Source organism: Elephas maximus, chromosome 6 (assembly GCF_024166365.1).
Source record: "Elephas maximus indicus isolate mEleMax1 chromosome 6, mEleMax1 primary haplotype, whole genome shotgun sequence".
NCBI classification, from domain to species: domain Eukaryota; kingdom Metazoa; phylum Chordata; class Mammalia; order Proboscidea; family Elephantidae; genus Elephas; species Elephas maximus.
In genome coordinates this window covers 68,229,159-68,250,275 of record NC_064824.1, presented here as the reverse complement: position 1 = coordinate 68,250,275, position 21,117 = coordinate 68,229,159, and positions in this window count along the sequence as shown.

The window sequence follows — 21,117 nt, the reverse complement described above, 5'->3', positions numbered from 1 at the left end:
TCACCTTCAGATAACAATGACATACATGGCCTTCCTTCTGGTGTGCATCTGCCCTAAGGGAAGGGATGCCTTGGGGAATGGGGAGGAAAGAAGGGGGATCAGCTCATTGCAGGCAGAAGATGAAGTAAGGCCCCTTCGTTTCCCCACCTATGCAGTGCTCTGAATGCTGAAGCTTTCCAAAAATGTCATGGAATTGATTGCCATGATAAAATATTTGGACTAAAGGGGGGAAACCTGTAGATTATTTCAGCTAAACCCTAAGAAACAGCAGAAGAGCATCTCTGGGTATGAGTAGTTCAGCTCCCTGCCTGGCTCCAACATAACTCAGTCAGCAAGGACTTGCCTGTAGCCTCTGTCAGCGCTTTGGCTCCCTCTGACTGGGCTACTCTGGCCCACTCCTTTCTGGTGGGAAGGTCTAACCCAGCAAAGGGGCAGGGAAGAGGTCCCCAAACTGCATTACTCTACAAAGGGAAAGCAGGAGGAGGGCACCAACAGGGCACACAAACACTGCTTTACCAAAAGGACCTAACTAAAGGCAAAAAATTAATATTTACTATGCTTACATAGTTGTGCTAACATGCATGACTATTAAGATTATTTTCTGAACCCACTAAACCAAACTCACTGCCGTCCAGTCGACCCCAACTCATGGCGACCCTATAGGACAGAGTAGAACTGCCCCATAGGGTTTCCAAGGCTGTAATTTTTACAGTAACAGACTGCCACATCTTTCTTCTACTGAGCAGCTGGTGGGTTCTAACTGCCGACCTTTTGGTTAGCAGCTGAGCGCTTTAGCCACTGCACCACCAGAGCTCCTTATTTTTCTAACAGTGGTGGAATATTCCAGAATCTGATGAAACGAGAACACATCAAAAATGTGTGTGAGTGTGTGGGTGGAAGTGTGTGCACTGAGTAGTTTTCAATCATATCTTAAATCATATTTACTTTAATCTCCTCATTAATTTTAACCCTTCTTGTGCTGCAGCTGACATACTCCTGATCACTTGATTAGCCCCTATAGTTATATTATTTGTGAAATGGAAAACTCTTCTTCAGGATGAAAACAGATAACCCACAACAGAAAGACCAAGCCCTGTCTCCACACACGCCTAGAGCCCAGTTCTCTGCAGCTTTGGGAATTCTTTCTCTTACCCTGTTTTGTCTCTTTCGGCGCTTCCACCGCTCACCTCCGATGTTGCTGCAATGGACAAGCAAAAAAAGCAGAATTGTGATAGCCGGCCGACACCTGAGGCCCTTGGCCTGCTGCCAGCCCATTCTGGCCGCTGGGAACTCCAGGGTCCAGGCATTATTTTTCACTCACTCAGCTCCCAGCCAGGAGAGGAAGGCCTTACCTGCCATTGTTTGATTAGATCAAAGATGAGAGAATGATGGGAAGTCCTGCTCCTAAGAAAAGGGCTAGAAGAGATGAATAATCAATAATTCACCAGAACTTGAAGCGGATGGTGAGGGTGAGGCTTAGGTGAATAAAAGTAATAAATAAATAAATAAACAGTCAATGGAAAAGGCCAAGTTTTATTCATAAGGAGGATCCAAAACAAAAACAAAAACAAAACTCCATTGCTGAGTTGATTCGGACTCATAGCGACACTGTAGGACAGAGTAGAACTACCCCATAGGGTTTCCAACAAGCACCTGGCGGGTTCAAACTGCCCACCTTTTTGGTTAGCAGCCAGAGCCCTTAACCACTACACCCCAGGGTTTCCGATAAGGAGGATCCAAAATCAAAACCAAACCCATTGCAGTCGAGTCGATTCCGGCTCATAAGGATACACACACACACACACATAAGGATAGAGAGGAAATATTAATGTTGAATTGCTGGGGACCAGAGTCTCAATTCCCAAATATTAGTTTTGGAGTTGGAAAAACCAGGCCTTGTGTTCCAAAAAATTCCAAGAGGACACTTGCTGTGAGGTAAAATGCCCTCTCAGGTCACCCTGGTTTCTGTGGGTGACTTGACATGTCAGCTCTGAGGACTCTCCTGTTCCTCCCTGTCATATTAGTTGCCGTTCCTAGGAATCCTCCTTTTTACTCTCCAAACAGCTTACCATTGTAAACACAATAGGTCAACTAATATAATTCATTCACTTTTATCCATGTGTCCTTCATTCAACAAATATTTACGAAGCTTTTTTTTTTTTTTGCAACCCCGTGGGGCTCTGCCTCACAGTGAGGCTGTTTCTGGAATTATGGGAAAAACCTAGAAATTGGAACCGGCTGCTTCCCCCAGGGTAGAGAGCTGCTTTTGCCATATCCCTGACAGGATTAGGAAGTAAACACTTGGAGACTGTCCCTTTTCCCTCCCCGGCCTTGCATGTCCCTCTAGCACTTCCTTTCAGCAGAGTCTAACATGGAACCAGGTAGTGAAGCTGAAATGCGACTTGCAGAGAAACAGCTGAGAAGCCCAAGCTTAGGAACCAACACAGTTCACCCCTACAAAACTCTCTCACACCCCTCCCCAACAACTCAACAAATCCTCTCAGGTCTACCTTCAAAATATCTCCAGGATGTACTGCTTCTTACCACTCCATTGCCATTGCTCTGTTCCAAGCACCATCAGGTCCCACCTGGATTACCACAATACCCTCCTAAGAAGCTTCTCTTGCTTCCTCTAACATCAATTCCCTACACAGATGCCAACGTGATCTCATTAAAAACAAATTAGACCACATCACCTCTCTGCTCAAAATCCTCCAATGGTTCCAAACTCATGCTGAGCAAAACTGCAGGCCTACACAATCTGGCCGCATCGACTCTGCTTTCTTCTCCGACCCCTCTCACCTTTCCCACTCCACAGAAGCTACGCTGTTCCTCACACAGCACATCCAGCCTCAGATGTCAGGTGTGCTGTACGTCTACACAGACCGGCCTCCTGCCAAATCTTCCCACAGCTCGCTCCCTTAGATTCTTCAGAGCTTTTCTCAGCGAGGCTTCCCCTGACTATGCTGTATAAGATTGAAACTTCATCCTCATTCCCTTCCTTATTTTTCTCCATAGCATTTAATAGCATATAACGTACAATACACTTTGCTTTTCATTAGTTTATTTTCTGCCTCCTGACATTAAAATATAAATTCCATTAGGACAAGGATTTTTGCTAATCTTGTTCACTGCTGTAACTAAAGCGCTTATAATAGTGCCTGGCATCTAAAAACCAAAAAAAACAAACAAATCTGTTGCTGTTGAGTCAATTCTGACTCATGGTGACTCCATGCATTACAGAGTATAACTGCTCCATAGGTTTCTTTTTGGCTGTCGTCTTGACAGAAGCAGATTGTCAGGCCTATCTTCCGAGATGCCACTGGGTGGGTTGAAATCACCAACCTTTAATTTAGTAATTGAGCACAAGCCATTTGCACCACCCAGGTACCTACTGGCACCTATAGAACTTCAGTAAATATTAGTTCAATGTATGAAAGCAGATACTTCTATCGACTAGCCATTAGATGCTCTGACAGAGGTGAGCACCAAGCACAATGAGAGAACAGAGGGCAGCATTTAATTCAGACTCAGGGAAGATCCTGGAGTCTTCTGGGAGTGCGGGAATTAAGCGCAATTTAGTGCGGCTGGGGCAAAGAGGAAGGAGACCTGGTGGCATTGTGGTTAAGCACTTCGCTGCTAACCAAAAGGTCAGCAGTTCGAACCCACCAGCCACTCCACGGGAGAAAGATGTGGCAGTCTGCTTCTGTAATGATTTCAGCCTTGGAAACCCTATGGGGCAGTTCTACTTTCTCCTATATGGTTGCTATGAGTCAGAATCAACTCAATGGCCATGAGATTGCCACCCTGCCCCCGCAAAGAGGGCGGAGTAGCGCCCCAAGATGAGCCTAACTCAAGGCTAAAAGACCAAACTAAAAAGTTTGAACATGGTTCTGAAAGCCATGAGGAGTTGTTGAAAGTTTTAAACAAAGAATGACATTTTCAAATTTGTGTTTTGGAAACAGTCTTTGGAGCACTGCATGAGTGGCTTGGAGGGGGCCCAGGTAGCTGCAGGATGAAAAGTTAGGAGCTGTTGCAATCAAGGTACACGGGGAGATCTGTATCTTAAGTCTTCCCCATGGTTCCGCATAGTCTGGGCTGCAAAAGCCTCCTGAAGTTTTCCTTAAATTCACTAGAAACTGGCCTGAGGATGAAGATGCAGGTGGAGAGATTTGGGTTTTTGAAAATTCTCAGTAGTTAGTCAATTTCCAGATGTTACATCTCATTCAAAATCAATCAAATTTCACCTGCCTGTTGGTAGATTCCTGTGATGAATTTAGTTTAGCTGAAAGCGGATAATGACTTCATTTTGCTCAACTTACCTCTAACACTGTATTCATTTTCCTCTCCACATGTATATCACTGTATATATATATTTTCTTCTTGTTGTTCATTTTTATCTTCATTCTCTTAGATGGTTAGCTTCTGATGATAACATGCATTTGGATTTTTAAACTCTCCTTAACCCTGCCTAACAACCATCTAATCTCTTTCCTCCCTTCCTCAACCAAACTTCTTCAAAGAAGCGCCTACACTTGCTGTCTCCTCTTCCTCTCCGCCCATTCACCCTATGAGGCATCCAGTTCTGAACTCCAGCTCCCTGGGGCCGTGTCTGTGGACAAGGACTCTGAAGCCCACGGAAGCTTACGAAGTCACCTCTCCACCTCTTTCCAACCTCTTCCCCCAGCCCCCACCCTGGTCACTGACTCCTACTGACATCTGCCAAAGTCACACTGTGTGGAACTGCTCTACTGTACCAAGGCCAGCAGAGCTGCCAATAATACTACAAATGCACCAGAAGCCTCCTTACAGTGAGGCCAAATTGGAAAGAACCCTCTCCCCTCTCTGGCTCACATGCATTATGTGGACCCAACTGCACCGCTATGTAGCCCTATGGAGCACAGTTCTACTCTGACATACACAGGGCTGCCATGAGTTGGGATCGACACAATGGCAACTGGTTGGTTGGTTCATCAATGATTAGCACTGCTTGTATATTTAAATGCCAAGCCTGACCCTGGGTTAATATTGGGTCACATACTATACTCTGTCAGGGTTGGGACGAATGCTTGAATCCCTAAGGCTTCTAAACAGGCATGCTTCCTCATTTTATCGCACTTCGATTCAATGTATTGAACTTTGCAGATAGTGTTTTTTTTTTTTTTTTACAAATTGAAGGTTTATGGCAACCCTACATATAACCAGTCTATTGGCGCCCCTTTCCAACAGCATGTGCTCACTTCATGTCTCTGTGTCACGTTTTCATAATTCTCGCAGTATTTCAAACTTTTTCATTATTACTATATCTCTTATGGCGATCTGTGATTAGAGATCTTTGATGTTACTATTGTAATTGCTTTGGGGCGCCATGAACTGTGCACAAGATGGAGAGCTTAATAGACAAATGTTGTGTGTGTTCTGACTGCTCCACTGGCCAGCCATTCCTCATCTCTCTCCCTCTCCTTGGGCTTCACTATTCCCTGAGACACAACAATATTGAAATTAGGCCAATTAATAACCCTACAATGGCCCCTAAATGTTCAAGTGAAAGGAAGAATTGCATGTGTCTCAATTTAAATTAAATGCAAGAAATGATTACGCTTAGTGAGGAAGACATTTTGAAAACTGAGATATCCTCTTGCGCTAAACAGCCAAGTTGTGAATGCAGAGGAAAAGTTCTTGAAGGAAGTTAAAAGTGCTACTTCAGTGAACACACAAAACAGCCTTATTGCTGATATGGAGAAAGTTTTAGCAGTCTGGATAGAAGATCAAAACCAGCCACAACATTCCCTTAACCCAAAGCCTAAGTCAGAGCAAGGCCCTAACTCTCTTCAGCTCTGAAGGCTGAGAGAGGTAAGAAAGCTACAAAAGGAAAGTCTGAAGCTAGCAGAGGTTGTTTCATGAGGTTGAAGGGAAGAAGCCGCCTCCATAATGTAAATGTGTGAGGTGAAGCAGCAAGTGCAAATGTAGAAGTAGCAGCAGGTTCTCCAGAAGATCTGGCTAAGATAACTGATCCAGGTGGTTCCACTAAACAGCAGATTGTCAATGTAGATGAAACAGCTTTATATCAGAAGAAGATGCCGTCTAGGACTTTCACAGCTAGAGAGAAGTCAGTGCCTGACTTCAAAGCTTCAAAGGACAAGCCGACTCTCTCCTGAGGGGATAATGCAGCTGGTGACCTTAAGCTGAAGTCAATGCTCATTTGTTGTTTTTGTTAGGAGCTGTTGGGTTGGTTCTGACTCATGGGACGCTATGTACAACAGAATGAAACACTGCGCGGTCCTGCGCCATGCTCACAATCGTTGCTATGTTGGAGCCCATCGTTGTAGCCACTGTTGTCAATCCACTTGTCAAGGGTCTTCCTCTTTCATGCTGACCTTCTACCTTATCAAGCATGAGGTCCTTCTCCAGGGACTGAGCCCTCCTGATAAATGTCCAAAGTACACAAGAGGAAGCCTCACCATCCTCTCTTCCAAAGAGCATTCCGGCTGTATTTCTTCCAAGACACACCTAGTTTTTGTTCTCCTGGCAGTCCATGGTATATTCAGTATTCTTTGCCAACAAGGTAATTCAAAGACATCAATTCTTCTCTGGTCTTCCTTATTCATTATCCAGTTTTCGCATGCATATGAGGTGATTGACAATATCATGACTTGGGTCAGGTGCACCTCAGACCTCAAAGTGATATCTTTGCTTTTCAACACTTTAAAGAGATCTTTTGCAGTGATTTGCCCAATGCAATATATTGTATAAACATAACTTTTATTTATACTGGGAAACCAGAAAATTCTTACCATGATCTGGAACTGAACCCACAATATCTCCAATGTATGCCTATCATTATGCAATGCAATGCATCTTTTGATTTCTGGACTGCTGCTTCCATGGCTGTTGATTGCGGATCCAAGTAAAATGAAACCCTTGACAACTTCAATCTTTTCTCTGTTTATCATGATGTTGCTCACTGGTCCACTTGTGAGGATTTTTGTTTTCTTTATGTTGAGGTGTAATCCATACTGAAGGCTGTGGTCTTTGATCTTCATTAGTAAGTGCTTCAAGTCCTCTTCACTTTCAGCAAGCAAGGTTGTGTCATCTGCATAACGCAGGTTGTTAATGAGTCTTCCTCCAATCCTGATGCCCCTTTCTTCTTCATATAGTCCAGCTTCTCGGATTATTTGTTCAGTATACAGATTAAATAGGTATGGTGAAAGAATACAACCCTGACGCACACCTTTCCTGACTTTAAACCAATCAGTATCCTTTGTTCTGCTGGAACAACTGCCTCTTGATCTATGTACAGGTTCCTCATGAGCACAATTAAGTGTTCTGGAATTCCCATTCTTCGCAGTGTTATCCATAGTTTGTTATGATCCACACAGTCGAATGCCTTTGCATAGTCGATAAAACACAGGGAAATATCCTTTTGGTATTCTCTGCTTTCAGCCAGGATCCATCTGACATCAGCAATGATATCCCTGGTTCCACGTCCTCTTCTGAAACCGACCTGAATTTCTGGCAGTTCCCTGTCGATGTACTACTATGGCCGTTTTTGAATGATCTTCAGCAAAATTTTGCTTGCATGTGATATTAATGATATTGTTCTATAATTTCCACATTCAGTTGGATCACCTTTCTTGGGAATAGGCATAAATATGGATCCCTTTCAGTCAAAGTGTTGAAGAGCAAAGATGTCACCCTGAAGACTAAGGTGCGCCTGACCCAAGCCATGGTATTTTCATTCACATCATATGCATGTGAAAGCTGGACAATGAATAAGGAAGACCAGAGAAGAGGTGACGCCTTTGAATTGTGGTGTTGGTGAGGAATATTGAATATACCATGGACGCCAAAAGAACGAGCAAATCTGTCTTGGAAGAAGTGCAGCCAGAATGCTCCTTAGAGGCAAGGAGGCGAGACTGCATCTTACATACTTTGGACATTTTGTCAGAAGGGATCAGTCCCTGGAGAAGGACATCATGCTTGGCAGAGTACAGGGTCAGTGGAAAAGAGGAAGACCCTCAACGAGGTGGATTGACACAGTGGCTGCAACAATGAGCTCAAGCATAACAACGACTGTGAGGATGGTGCAGGACCGGGCAGTGTTCCGTTCTGTTGTCCATAGGGTCGCTGTGAGCTGGAACCTACTTGACGGCACCTAACAACAACAACAATGCCTATCATTAATATCACACACAAGTAAATTTTTGCTGAAGATCATTCAAAAGTGGCTGCAGCAGTGTATCGACAGGGAACTGCCAGAAATTCAGGCCGGATTCAGAAGAGGACATGCAACCAGGGATATCATTGCTGATGTCAAAGGGATCCTGGCTGAAAGTAAAGAATACCAGGAAGATGTTTACCTGTGCTTATTGACTAGGCTAAGGCATTCAACTCTGCGGACCGTAACAAATCATGGATAACACTGCGAAGAATGGGAATTCCAGAACACTTAATTGTGCTCATGAGGAACCTGTACATAGATCAAGAGGCAGTTGTTCCAGCAGAACAAGGGGATACTATGTGATTTAAAGTCAGGAAAGGTGTGTGTCAGGGTTGTACCCTTGCACCACACATATTCAGTCTGTATGCTGAGCAAATAATCGGAGAGCTGAACTGCATGAAGAAGAAAGGGGCATCAGGATTGGAGGAAGACTCATTAACAACCTGCGTTATGCAGATGACACAACCTTGCTTGCTGAAAGTGAAGAGGACTTGAAGCTCTTACTGATGAAGATCAAAGACCACAGCCTTCAGTATGGATTGCATCTCAACATAAAAAAAAAAAAAAAGCAAACAAAAATCCTCACAACTGGACCAATAAGCACCATCATGATAAATGAGGAAAAAATTGAAGCTGTCAAGGATTTCATTTCACTTGGATCCACAATCAACACCCATGGAAGCAGCAGTCAAGAAATCAAAAGACACATTGCGTTGAGCAAATCTGCTGTGAAAGACCTCTTCAAAGTGTTGAAAAGCAGAGATGTCACCTTGAAGGCTAAGGTGGGCCTGACCCAAGACATGGTATTTTTAATGGCACCATATGCATGCAAAAGCTGGACAATGAATAAGGAAGACTGAAGAAGAATTGACACCTTTGAATTGGGGTGTTGGCAAAGAGTGTTAAATATACCATGGACTACCAAAGAATGTCTTGGAAGAAGTACAACCAGAATGATCCTTAGAAGCAAGAATGGCGATACTATGTCTCACATACTTCCAACATGTTATCAGGAGGGATCAGTCCCTGGAGAAGGACATCTTGCTTAATAAAGTACAGGGTCAGTGAAGTAGAGGAAAATCCTCAATGAGATGCATTCACATAGTGGCTGCAACAATGAGCTCAAGCATAACAATGATTGTGACCATGGCACAGGAGCAGGCAGTGTTTCCTTCTGTAGTACACAGGGTCACTATAAGTCGGAACCAACTCAACAGCACCTAAAAACAACTACAACATGACTAGTGAGAAGTAGAGCCCAGGTTTCCACCAGGATTCCCTCCAAATAAGGAGGATTAGATGCTTCGCCAGTGTGCAATTCCAGGGGTCCTGAACATTGCACATAACCACCTCCCCCCCAAAAAAACACAGCCTTAGAATTTCGATCAAACACCTTGAATTGTATTTCTAAAAACATATTTATTTTTTTTAATTTGAGGAGGCACCAAATCGATTTGGTTTGTAAGCCCATATGGATTCTAAGTGAGAAATTGGTCCTTGTGGTTCTGATTCATTGCTCTGTGAATCATACTAATGATATTTGCAAAGGTCTGCGCGAAGCCTCAAATTACACCTTTCAAGACAGGAAGTACAGTTTGTACCAAGATTCAACTGATTTAAACCTCAAACATACCTGTGTTCAAGCTTAAAACCTGCTATGTGGACTTGTCTCAGAACTGTGCTATGAGTCATTCTAGATGACTAAGTTTCCCCATACTTTATATTTTAGTAATTTAAATACAAAACTTTAACAGTTTAGTCCTGTGAGAGAAAAATCTTTCTAAACAAATCTGTTCAACTTCCTAAGCTAGATGAAGTGGACATAATTTTACTTTCTCTTACACTCAGGGTCATCAGTAAAAATATCAGTAAATGACCCAGCTTATAATAGAAAAAGACTCCAAGGTTATTTAACCCTGCACTGAGTGGGCACAGGCAGTTGTCTTAAGCTCTTCGGACTATTATAGCAGTTTTTCTAGCTTGCCTCTTGCTGACGCCTATCATTTGCTGCTGTTTTCAGTTTACCTATCTATGGCAGCTTTCCCCACATTTAATTATTTGCTGCTTTTTATGTCTGGAAGCTTAGACAACTTGTTAGAATTATGTGTAAAATTAGTGAAATTGGGCTCTGAATGGGGAAATAGGTTTCACATGTAAATGAAAGAAAGTTGCTTTTATGCTTTTTTCTTCCTTTTTTTTGAAAATTGTTGTTGATAGTTGCCATTGAGTCAACTTTGACTCATGGTGACCCCATATATAACAGAACTAAACATTGCCAAGTCCTAGGTCATCTTCACTTTCATTGGTATGCTCAAGTCCATTGTTGCGGCCATTGTATCAATCCATCCCATAGAAGGTTTCTTTCACCTTCGCTTTTTTGAAAATAAGCAGGGTATGTATAAATAAATAAAACAAGTGAAATGCCTTGTGACATCATTGCTGACTTCTCAGATGTTTTGTTTATTTTGTTTCTCTTACTTTTTGATTTTTGGCCATGTTCTGTGTTGGTAAGGATGCCACAGGGAAGCTAGAATTCAGGTGGGTGTTGCTCTCCATATATCACCACGGGCATATCTGTCTTTCTACCAGTGCAGCAGCTGTTTCCTTTCTTGTAACAACAGCAGTGGGATTCTCCTTTGTGAAATGTCTTCAGTTTGGATGGTCTTGACCCAGGATGTGCCAATCATTATATTTCATTCTCGAACAAACCAGCCAATGAGACGTTATTCTGGAAATTTTGCTAGAACTATTGGAGAAGAGAAACTTTCTTTCCACGGAAGTTGCTAAACTGTGAGTACATGAGCCAGAGCTGCCAGAGGTCCCAGAATCAGAACATCTGTCTAGGAATAAAGCCAACATCCAGGAGAGCAGAGAGAAGGAGGAAAGGAAGGAAGAGAGGGAGACAAAGAAAGAGAGAAAACACAAGCTGACGACACCTTGGGCACCTGGGTCTAGAAAGAACGGAAGCTCCTCCAGGACTCATAAGTAGTGTGAGCTACTAAATATCCATTTGGGCCTGATCCAGTTTGGTTTCTGTCATGTGCCACAGAAGAGGCCTGACTGATCCATGAGTCCATCCAGGGATTTGGTCATTCTCAGAACACAGAGATGACTTTCTTAGGGAACTTACAAAGTGAAGAAGAGGCAGATGGAAGGTTGGGAGGGATTGCCATCCTATCAGCTTGGCTGGAAATACAACCAGTCACTTGGATCAGCATATAATGAAATACCCCAGGCAAAGACTTGTGGATGATTGTGGCAGGAGGCTGAAAAGCCAGGGGTGGCCAGAAAAAGGTGACCTCACAATGATTTCCTCATTCCCTTCAAAGGATTACTAAAAGCATGAGTCTTGCCCCAGACTTGAGGCCAGAACGGAAGATGAAACACTGTTTCCTAGGTTTGGCTTTGAGTGAGCCCAATCCCCACAAGGGGATCTCAGGCTGTCAGACACCACTCTCCCATCATGCAGAAATGGCTCCCAGGCAGGACTTCTGTCTCAACCACCTCCTCCTGTAATGTACCATCTGGTCCCAGAGTATCTCTGCACCAGAAGAAAACCCCTGCCTGACATTTCGGTATCATCCTGGGGAGCATTTTAATGGGTAAGTGAGCTTCCAACCATTTAATTCCTTTAACAGCAGAAATCTCAACTGTTCCCAGGAGTCTGCGCATTGGCTCAGAAAAAGCCCTGCTGCTTCCATTCCCCCCAAATCCCCCTGGCACAGTACTGCTGAGGCATCAGGTCATCCCTGACACCAAGGTGTTGCCCAGGCCAGCAGCCCTGCCCCAGGCTGTGGGGGTCCCTGGAGAGGCAGGTGCTTTTGTCCTGCTGCCTGTATCTCAGGTCCTTACCTCTGCTCTCCAGACAGGCTAGCCTCTGAACTTCTTTCAAGCCTCTTCCTTCTGGGCAGCTTCTGACTTACCTGACCTATTTTCTACAAGAACAAGACAGAGGACAGAGAAAAATGTTGAATCACTCCAGGGTTTGTGTCCAGTTACGAAGCTCAATGTCAAAGGGAAACCACCTCTCAGCAGCTCCACACCTTATAGATTTAATGGCCAATTCTAACTAATGGTCAGCCTACATTCCCCCTAGTGTGAAAGAAAAGAGCTTTCCTTTTGTAGATCCTAGGTTTTATATTTATAAATATCATTAGCGGCTAAACTATACATTTTCTTGGTGATAGGAAAAGTAGAGATTTTCCCTATTAACATTATCAAGACAAATCTATTTTTACTTTTTTCTTATTAGACAGTTTTCTTCCCCCTTCATCTCCAGCTCAGTATCTTGAGTCTCTAAGCACATAGTAGGTACTCAAGAAAAATTCACTGGTTGAATAAATGAATGAATGAACGAACAAAAAAGTCTGCATTGTTTCTTTTCTGACTTGGTAGAGCAACCTCACAATGCTTCTTGACAGCTCTTCTTCAGGGAGCCACCAATCAAAGGGGCCTCTTGGAAGCCTGTTTGGGGTCTACACAATAGGGTTTAATAATGAAGATACTTTCATGTGCCTGTTTGCTTTGTTTTGCAGAAGAGCTAGATGAAAACCTGGCTTCCTGACACTGGGTGGAATTTCTCTGTGAACGGTTGGACAGGTCTGTGCTTCCAGCACAGCTCAGCTCTGTCAGGCCACTTGGCCTCCACTTGGTCCTGCAATGGCTGAGCACAGTGTGGGGTTTGGGCAGGAGTTCAGATGGCCCTTCTGGGGCTCTGAAGCAATTAAAGTCAGGCCTTGCTCTTTTTTTCACGATGCTCTTGGATTTCGCGGCCTTTTTAAAAGCCTTGGCAGCTGTTGGCCCAGCTCTAGAGGGCAGCCTTTTTCAGATCTTCTGAGATGCTGCTGCCTGCCTAGAACTCTGTAAGGATAAGGGCCCAGGCTGCGGACCCCATAGAGGGGCCCATCTCTGGAGGATCTGAGGCCAGGGACTCAATCTCACAAAACCAGGCCCGAACTTCACTAGTGTGACTCAGTGGCTCCAACTTGTCCAATGTCCCCCTCCAGTCTGCTTCTCTTTTTCCTGGGGCAGAGCCAGTCCCAAGGCAGTTTCCTCATCCCAACAAGACCCTCTAGTAACATTTCTCCTTCTCTCTTTTTTTTTGAAGTTGGAGGGGGGCTATGCTCCAGTTCCATTTGCTGCATTGGAAACCTCAGATCAGATCCGGCTCCTGATAGAGCTCACCCAGGAAGGGGCTTTGAGCCAGGAGAAGACGGACTTGTGGGTGTGAGAGGTGGAAGGAGCCTCCTAGGATGAAGAGGCCACGGATGTAAAGTGTGGTGCCCAGCATAAAGAAAGTGTTCTCAAAACGGTTGCTGTTAGGGTTTTGCAGACTTAAAGTGTCTCCCCACGTATTGCATGTTAGTTGCAAAAGAGACAAAAACATAACAGTAACTAGAGACAATGGAGAAATTGTATAACACATTGACCTGATGAATGAAATGAACATCATCCATGCAGGATAGATGACACTGTGTGGCTGCAGATGTGACACCCTGAGCAGGCTACAACATCACCTGGGCAATATTGAGGCCTAGGTTGTGTAACCTCAATCTAACCATGAGGAAATGTTAGACAAAATAAGGAACATTCTTTTAAAACAAACAAACCAAAAAAGATGTGTATTGGGGATGAGGGGTAAAGTGTCTGTGCTCTTTAAAAATATCAGTGTCCTAAAAGCCAGGTTAAAGGAGTCTAAAGAGACATGACAACAAATTGCAATACCTGACCCTGGACTGGATGCTGGACTGGATGGGGAGGAAATGCTGTAAAGGACATAGTAGGTCAACTAACAAAACTGGTATATGGAGGGTAGATTATGTAAAAGTGCTTTGTCAAGTATTGTGGCTATGTAATAGAACATCCCTATTCTTAAGAAATACACACTGAAGTATTTAGGGGCAAATGGAAATGAAGTATGTAACTTAATCTCAAATATTAAAAAAAAATTATATGTATATATATATGTAGATTGTGTGTGTGTGTGTGTCAGAGTCCATGGGTAGTGCAAATGGCTAACACACTTGGCTGCTAATCAAAAAGTTGGAGGTTGGAGTCCATCCAGAGGTGCCTTGGAAGAAAGGCTTGGCAATCTACTTCCAGAAAATCAGCCATTGAAAACCCTATGAAGCACTGTTCTACTCTCAAATACATGGGGTTTCCATGAGTTGGAATCAATTCAGTCACAACTGGTACCAATACTGTTTTATATATATAGATATTGATGTGTGTGTGTGTGTGTGTGTGTGTGTGTGTGTGTGTGCGTGTAGAGAGAGAGAGGGAGAGAAGAGGAGATGACAAAGCAAGTTGAATAAAATGTTGACAGTAGATAAATCTGGGTAAAGGGTATACAGGTACTCTTTGTACTATCATTATTTTTTCAACTTTTTTTGTGTTTGAAATTATTTCCAAATACAAAGTTCAAAAATATAGTGGCAATTATTCTGATTTTCATATATTCATAGTCATTAACCTTTGAATCAGAGGATGTGAGGCAAAGATGAGGCCACATCTCTATGAAGCTGCTCAGGCTTATAAAGTCTCATTGGCTGGGGAGTATTTGGAATTTACCAACAATCCTGAAGCAAATGCTCCCTGATGGCAGCCACTTCGGCAGGCACTGGGTCCTTGGGAGAACCGAAAAAACCAAACCATTGCAGTCAAGTTGATTCCAACTCATACAAAAAAAAAAAAAAAAATGCAGCCACTTCGGCAGGCACTGGGTCCTCGGGAGAACCAAAAAACCAAACCATTGCAGTCAAGTTGATTACGACTCATAAAAAAAAATAGTGACCCTAAAATGAATTAAGGAGGGCTGAAGGTGGGGGTAGGGTGTGTGACCTTGACCCACAGCTCAGTTCTGCCCAGACCTAAGCTCAGTACAAGGACTTGAGAGAGGGCAACCCCAGGCACAACCCCACCCCCAGCCAGTTCAGAAAACAAACAATGCCCTGCTGCCTTTACTACCTGATCAACAAAAACATGAGTTGATTTTAAATTCCTAGTTTTGAGCAAAAAGTAAAAAGTGGGAAAGTGGGACTTGGGAGTCCAGTGGCTCTGGGTTTAAATCCAGCTGCATCTGGGGCAAGTTACTCTGCCCCTCTGAGCCTCAGTCTCCTTCCTATAGCAGAATCATCCTCAAAGGGTTATTATGAGGGTTCAGCAGAGCAGTGTACGTGAAGTGCTAGGTGAGCATGAAGTTCAGGGGCGGTAAGAACTCAGCGACCTGTAGTCATGATTATAAAGATGATGTCTCCTCTCCCTGACTGTGGTGCTGCAGATGCAGTTCTAACCGCTCCCCTGGTGTGTCAGAGGAGTGGGTCAGCTGGGGAAGGTTGTGCTGGAGGTCCAACTTCTGCAGGAGAAGAAGGGTCCCTGGAGGGGGAGAGAGCCTAATAGACAGCCACCTAAACCAGACAGCGTTTCACAGAGGAGCTTCCCCAGGCTAAAGCCACTGTCTCTTTAGCCTTTGTCTGCTGTTTAATAAGAACACTACACATGCACACACATACTTTGTTTGATCAAAGGGCTATGTATATTGCACAATTTGACCATGAAAGCCAAACCTCTGCTCTAAAAAACTGCCAATTCCTCCTCTTTGGTCTCCCACAAATATCTTAAAGAGTGAAAAATGTCTTTAAAGAGGGACCTCATACCTCCAAGAAACAAGAGCCAGGAGAATAGCACGTTCTTTGGACCCAGGGTTCCCGCACTGAGAAGCTCCTTGACCAGGGGAAGATTGATGACAAGGACCTTCTTCCAGAGCTGACAGAGACAGAAAGCCTTCCCCTGGAGCTGACGTCTTGACTTTGGACTTGTAGCCTACTAGACAGGGAGAAGATACAGTTCTCTTTGTTAAAACCAAAAAAAAAAAAAAAAAAACTTAAAAAAAATGAACTCCCCTCTAATAAATCTAAAGGCATAAGAAACCAGAGTTTCCCAGAGGTGCAACCCCCCCCCTTCTTGTAACATGGCCGTCAGCTAGTCTGGCTCCATCACCCCCCTTTCAGGAGTTGCTCAGTGACCTCTTTTTGTAATTCCAGAGATACTAAGCCCAAGCCACATGTGGGTTTACCATTTGGACCTTAACTGCTGGTTGCCTTGACAATGTTTGCCTTTTGGGAGCTGGTTCTCTATGTTCCTGATACTCTTTCCCTATCTCCCTCTGCTCTCAGCATCTGGGGACCAGGCAGCCTGCTGTCAGCACAGTTCACTGAGGATGGGTTTTCAGCCAGTTCTTTCTGCCTGGTAAAGACAAATTTCCACACCCAGCATCTCCACTCATTCATGCTGCAGACATTTATGGATGCCCCGCTGGGTGCCAGGTGTGGGCTAGACACTAAGGCATAGAGATGTGTTATGGATTGAATGTGTCCCTCAAAAAGATATGTGGTTGTCCTAACCCCTGTACCTATGAATATGACCCTATTTGGAAAGAGGGGGTTTTCTTTTGTTATGTTAATCAGGCCATACCATGGGTCCTAAACCTAAGCACTTCTGGGTGTTATAAAAAGAGCAGAATAGACACAGAGACACACAAGGGGAAGCCAGATACCATGTGAGGAACTATCTATGAGCAAAGGAATACCCAGGACTGCTGGGAGATACTAGAAACTAGGAGAGAGGCCCACAGAAGGAATTGACATGGCTGAGACCCTGATTTGGACTTTTAGCCTCCAAAACTGTGAGAAAATAAATTTCCATTCTTTAAAGCCACCTACTTGTGGTATTTTTTATTACAGCAACAGAAAGCTACGACAAGATGAATGAGCCGTCATCCCTCCTCAAGAGGAGCTCAGGAGCTAGCAAGAGAAATGAGCATAGTTAAGGAGAGTCCCAGCTTAAAGCATTGATGTTTCTCATTCCACCCCTGTGCCAGCATCCCTGAGGATCTTATTAAAAATGCAGCATCCAGCACCCAAAACCCAGACCTACAAATCAGAATCTGTGGGAGTAAGCAATCGAAATCTGCATTTTAACCATGGTTCCTTACCAAAACCAAAAATTCCTTGCTGTTGAGTAGCTTCTGACTCATAGCAACCCTACAGGACAGAGTAGAACTGTCCATGGTGTTTCCAAGGCTATAATCTTTATGGAAGCAGACTGTCACATCTTACTCCCACGGAGTGGCTGGTGGGTTCGAACTGCTGTCCTTTTGGTTAGCAGCTGAGGTTCTCAGGACTATCCTACACCCCACTGTAGATTTAGACACACCTGGGCATTTCTAGAAGCGCTGGTGGTGCAGTGGTTAAGAGCTACAGCTGCTGACCAAAAGGTCGGCAGTTCGAATCCATCAGCCACTCCTTCAAAGCCCTATGGGGCAGTTCTGCTCTGTCCCATAGGGTCTCTAGGAGTCAGAATCAACTCAAGGGCACCAGATTTGGTGTTCTTTGGTTTGGGCATTTCTAAGGGTGAAGCAAGTGGTTTGCAATCAGCTGCTAAACTAAAGGTTAGCATTCAAACCCACCAGTGGCTCCAAGGAAGAAAATCCTGGTGAACTGCTTCTGTAAAGATTATAGCCAAGAAAATCTTATGGAACAATTCTACTCTGTAACACACGTGGTTGCCATGAGTCAGAGTCAATTCAATGGCAACCTATTTTTTAGTCTGGGCATTTCTAAACGGCCAGCAGGACAGGCTCATTAAGGATCTACTCTATGGTGTTCCTATGAGCTGGGGGACTGAAGGAGGTATTAATAAAACAGCAGAACCCATGGCCTTTAAGAAATGGGAAGCCCAGGGCTTTGGGAACACAAGCAGAGGTAAAGGGGATTCACCTCTCCTCAGCATAGCAACTGCTGGGATATGTTGGGACAAAGCATGGGAAGAAGTGGCAGAGGCCATTATGCACTGGGGATGGAGGAGCAGGAGCAGAAGACATCAAGTGGGCAAGCTGAAGCTGATGCAACCCCACTTCAGCATCAGAAGAGAACAGAAAGGAGGCATGAGCCAAGGGGTCAAAGTTCTCTGTCTGGCACAGTTGTGGTGCTCCCTGGGCACCTCCTGAATGACTCAGGAGGAATTTGTAGGATGGAGAAGCGGGCTATCTACAGCAAAGCTGCCAATGTCTCAAGTTGCTAATGTGGAGAGAAACCTCTCTGGATGTTTCTGAAGCGTTTGCCACCAATGCTGCTGCACTCTTCAAATGCATGGAGACTGACTGTAGCCCACTTGCTCAAGGACTCTGTTGTGGGTCCACATACCATGTGTTTCTGTGCATATGTACCAGGTCCTTCAAACCTAGTGAAGGTTTGTTTTGTTTTGAGGCAGGGGTGCAGATTGCAGGATGTTTTTATTTTCTTCCACATACTGTTTTGTTCCTTCATTTTCTATAACAAATGCATATTATATATACTTTTATAAAAAGGAGAAAATAAACATACAGGACCGTACTTCCTCCTCCATTTTAACTGATGGGAGCAGGGTAATAAATTGAACTCAGTTGTATGATTTCCATATATTCTGGAAAACATTTAGAACCTGAGGCAGGTCCAGCCTCAACAAGTAGCTTTTTGCTACTAAACAGTAGTCCTCGTTTCTGGAATTAAAGATGAACGCATCAACACAAAACTAAAGCCTGTCTCAAAACCAGACAGCTATCTTGTCAACTATCTCTAAGCAAATTACAAACTGAAAATCTGCCCCAAGGGCTTATAACACTTTTTTCACAAAGTTGGCTATGTTCTTCTTCTTTCCACAGCTGGCCAGTCTGACATATAGCAGTTTAGCTACCAACACCTCTGCAGATTCCCCCTGCAGCATCTCCATGGCCTGCCAATAGATCTGTCCCTAGTTTTCAGGTCTACAAAGAGGGTGATTCAATTCTCAATGAACAGCAGGTTAGGCTCAACCACATCTGCTACACGAATTTCACCACTGGTCACATCCTATGCACTTGGTTAATGGATTCAGAGAGATCTCTGAGAGATCACATGGCTGCAGATCTCTCAATAATCAGCCAGCCAGCCAGCCAGTCTCTAACACCACTTTGGCACTGCCGCTTTCTACCAGCTGTACTGGGGGTGGAAACCACATTCGATTTAACGCACTGAACCCCAGCTCTGCCACTAACAAGCTGTGCGACCTTGGAAAAGTTATTTATCTTCTTTGAGCCTCAGTATCCTCATCTATTAAACTTGGATACTAGTATGGATCTTACAGTGGTGCTTAATAAATATCAGCCCCTTTCCACTTCTCCATAGTTGAGTCATAAGAGGCCGATGATTTCCATTTGAAAAGACGTTTCTAATCAGCTGTTTTATTCATATTTTCATACAGTATGTTGATCTCAGTTTGAACATTTAGTTAATAGAAAGACTTCAGACACAGCAGGAAATTCTCCAAAGATATTTTTCAATGGGTGGTAGGTTTTAAAGTGTCTCTCGGCCCTTTGGAATGGATAGCAAACAATTAGCCTGCCTTTTGCCTGAGAAATCAGACTAATTACTGGTGATGCCTGGCTAATGGGGTCTTTTGTCAACTCCCTCCCTAAATGAGAAATCTTCAACTTATCACAAAAACTCAATCTCATTTGTGCTGCTGATTTCTAATATTTCTAAATAAATGCTTGGCCTCAGGGCTTTTGTAGTCAAATAACCCAAATCAAACCAAGCTGTTCTCCAAGGGAAAATTTCACTTTGTGTGAATCAACTGGAAGAAACTTTTAGAATCAGTTTGTAATCATCATAAGCAAAGACAGGCTGTAGTCTGTTCGGGGGCAAGTCCCACTGGCCTAGCTTAACAAGTGGTTAGAAACTGTGGGCTGAAATGGCTTTCTGAGATGCTCAAACACTAAATACTGGCATGTTTCAGAGCTGAAATTCTGCAAGAAGTCACTTTGCTATTTCCCTAACCCTAAGTTGATGGACACACATAGAGGTCAAGGTTATGTGTCTAAGACAGAGGAGACAAAGGTCAGGGAAGCCAGTCACCTATCTTGCATCAACATAAAATGAAGAAGAGAGAGCCTGGGAAGGTAAATGGTGTTTGATGTATGGGACATCTTAGTAACGAGAGGGTCATCCACCAGCAGGAGGCCATTTGAAGAGAGCCAAGCTTGTAAATGCTGACAGGAGGAGAGGAACAGGCAATCCAGGGCTTAACAGAAGTTTGGACAGAAATACAAAAGTGACTGAGAGCTGAGGTGTAATAACCCATACAGTTGTCTGGAGGGAACTACTCCATTGGGTTTCCAGTGACCTTGGAGGGGACGTCTGGAATATTCCACCTACTAGTCCTTCCTTTGTAGTTCTTCCTCATCAAGGGTTTTCACAACGGTTCTTGAAATACAGGGTCAAAGTAGAGCATGGGAATGCTGGGGGCTTTTCGATTCCTATTGAAATTTTAAATTGTATTGAATTGCCTCCTTCCTAGCTCTCAGCTTTTCAGATATTGTATTTGCACCAACTCCACTGGCTCTTTCCAGAAACCTTGAGAGGGAATGGTTGTCCACTTCGTAGCTGCTTAGAACATTCTGAGTACCCAACTTATCCTGACTGTGGAATAAAAAAAAAAAAATTCCTTGTTGGCTAATCAGAAAGAAGCATTGTTCAATTTTTTCTATTAAAAAATTTTTTTTAGTAGACTATGTCAAGAAGATAAAACAAAGAGGGACAGAAATGTGTTTAAGACAAGTTTTTTATTGATGGAAGTCTATGGCAGAATTTAGGAGCCAGCAAATCAGTTTCTTTCCCTTCTCTCCACCTGGCCTAGAGCATCCTGAACAAAACCTCTTTCTAAATCCTTCATCATCTCCATTTTCCCGTATCCCTCTTTGCACATGTACCTCCCTCTAGGAAACAGGCTTAGGCAGGGGCCTCAGTCACCTCATGTAAGACCACACAGGCCATTGAAGGCCCATTCCTAGGAGGGAAAACCTCCCATTTCTCCCATAGTTC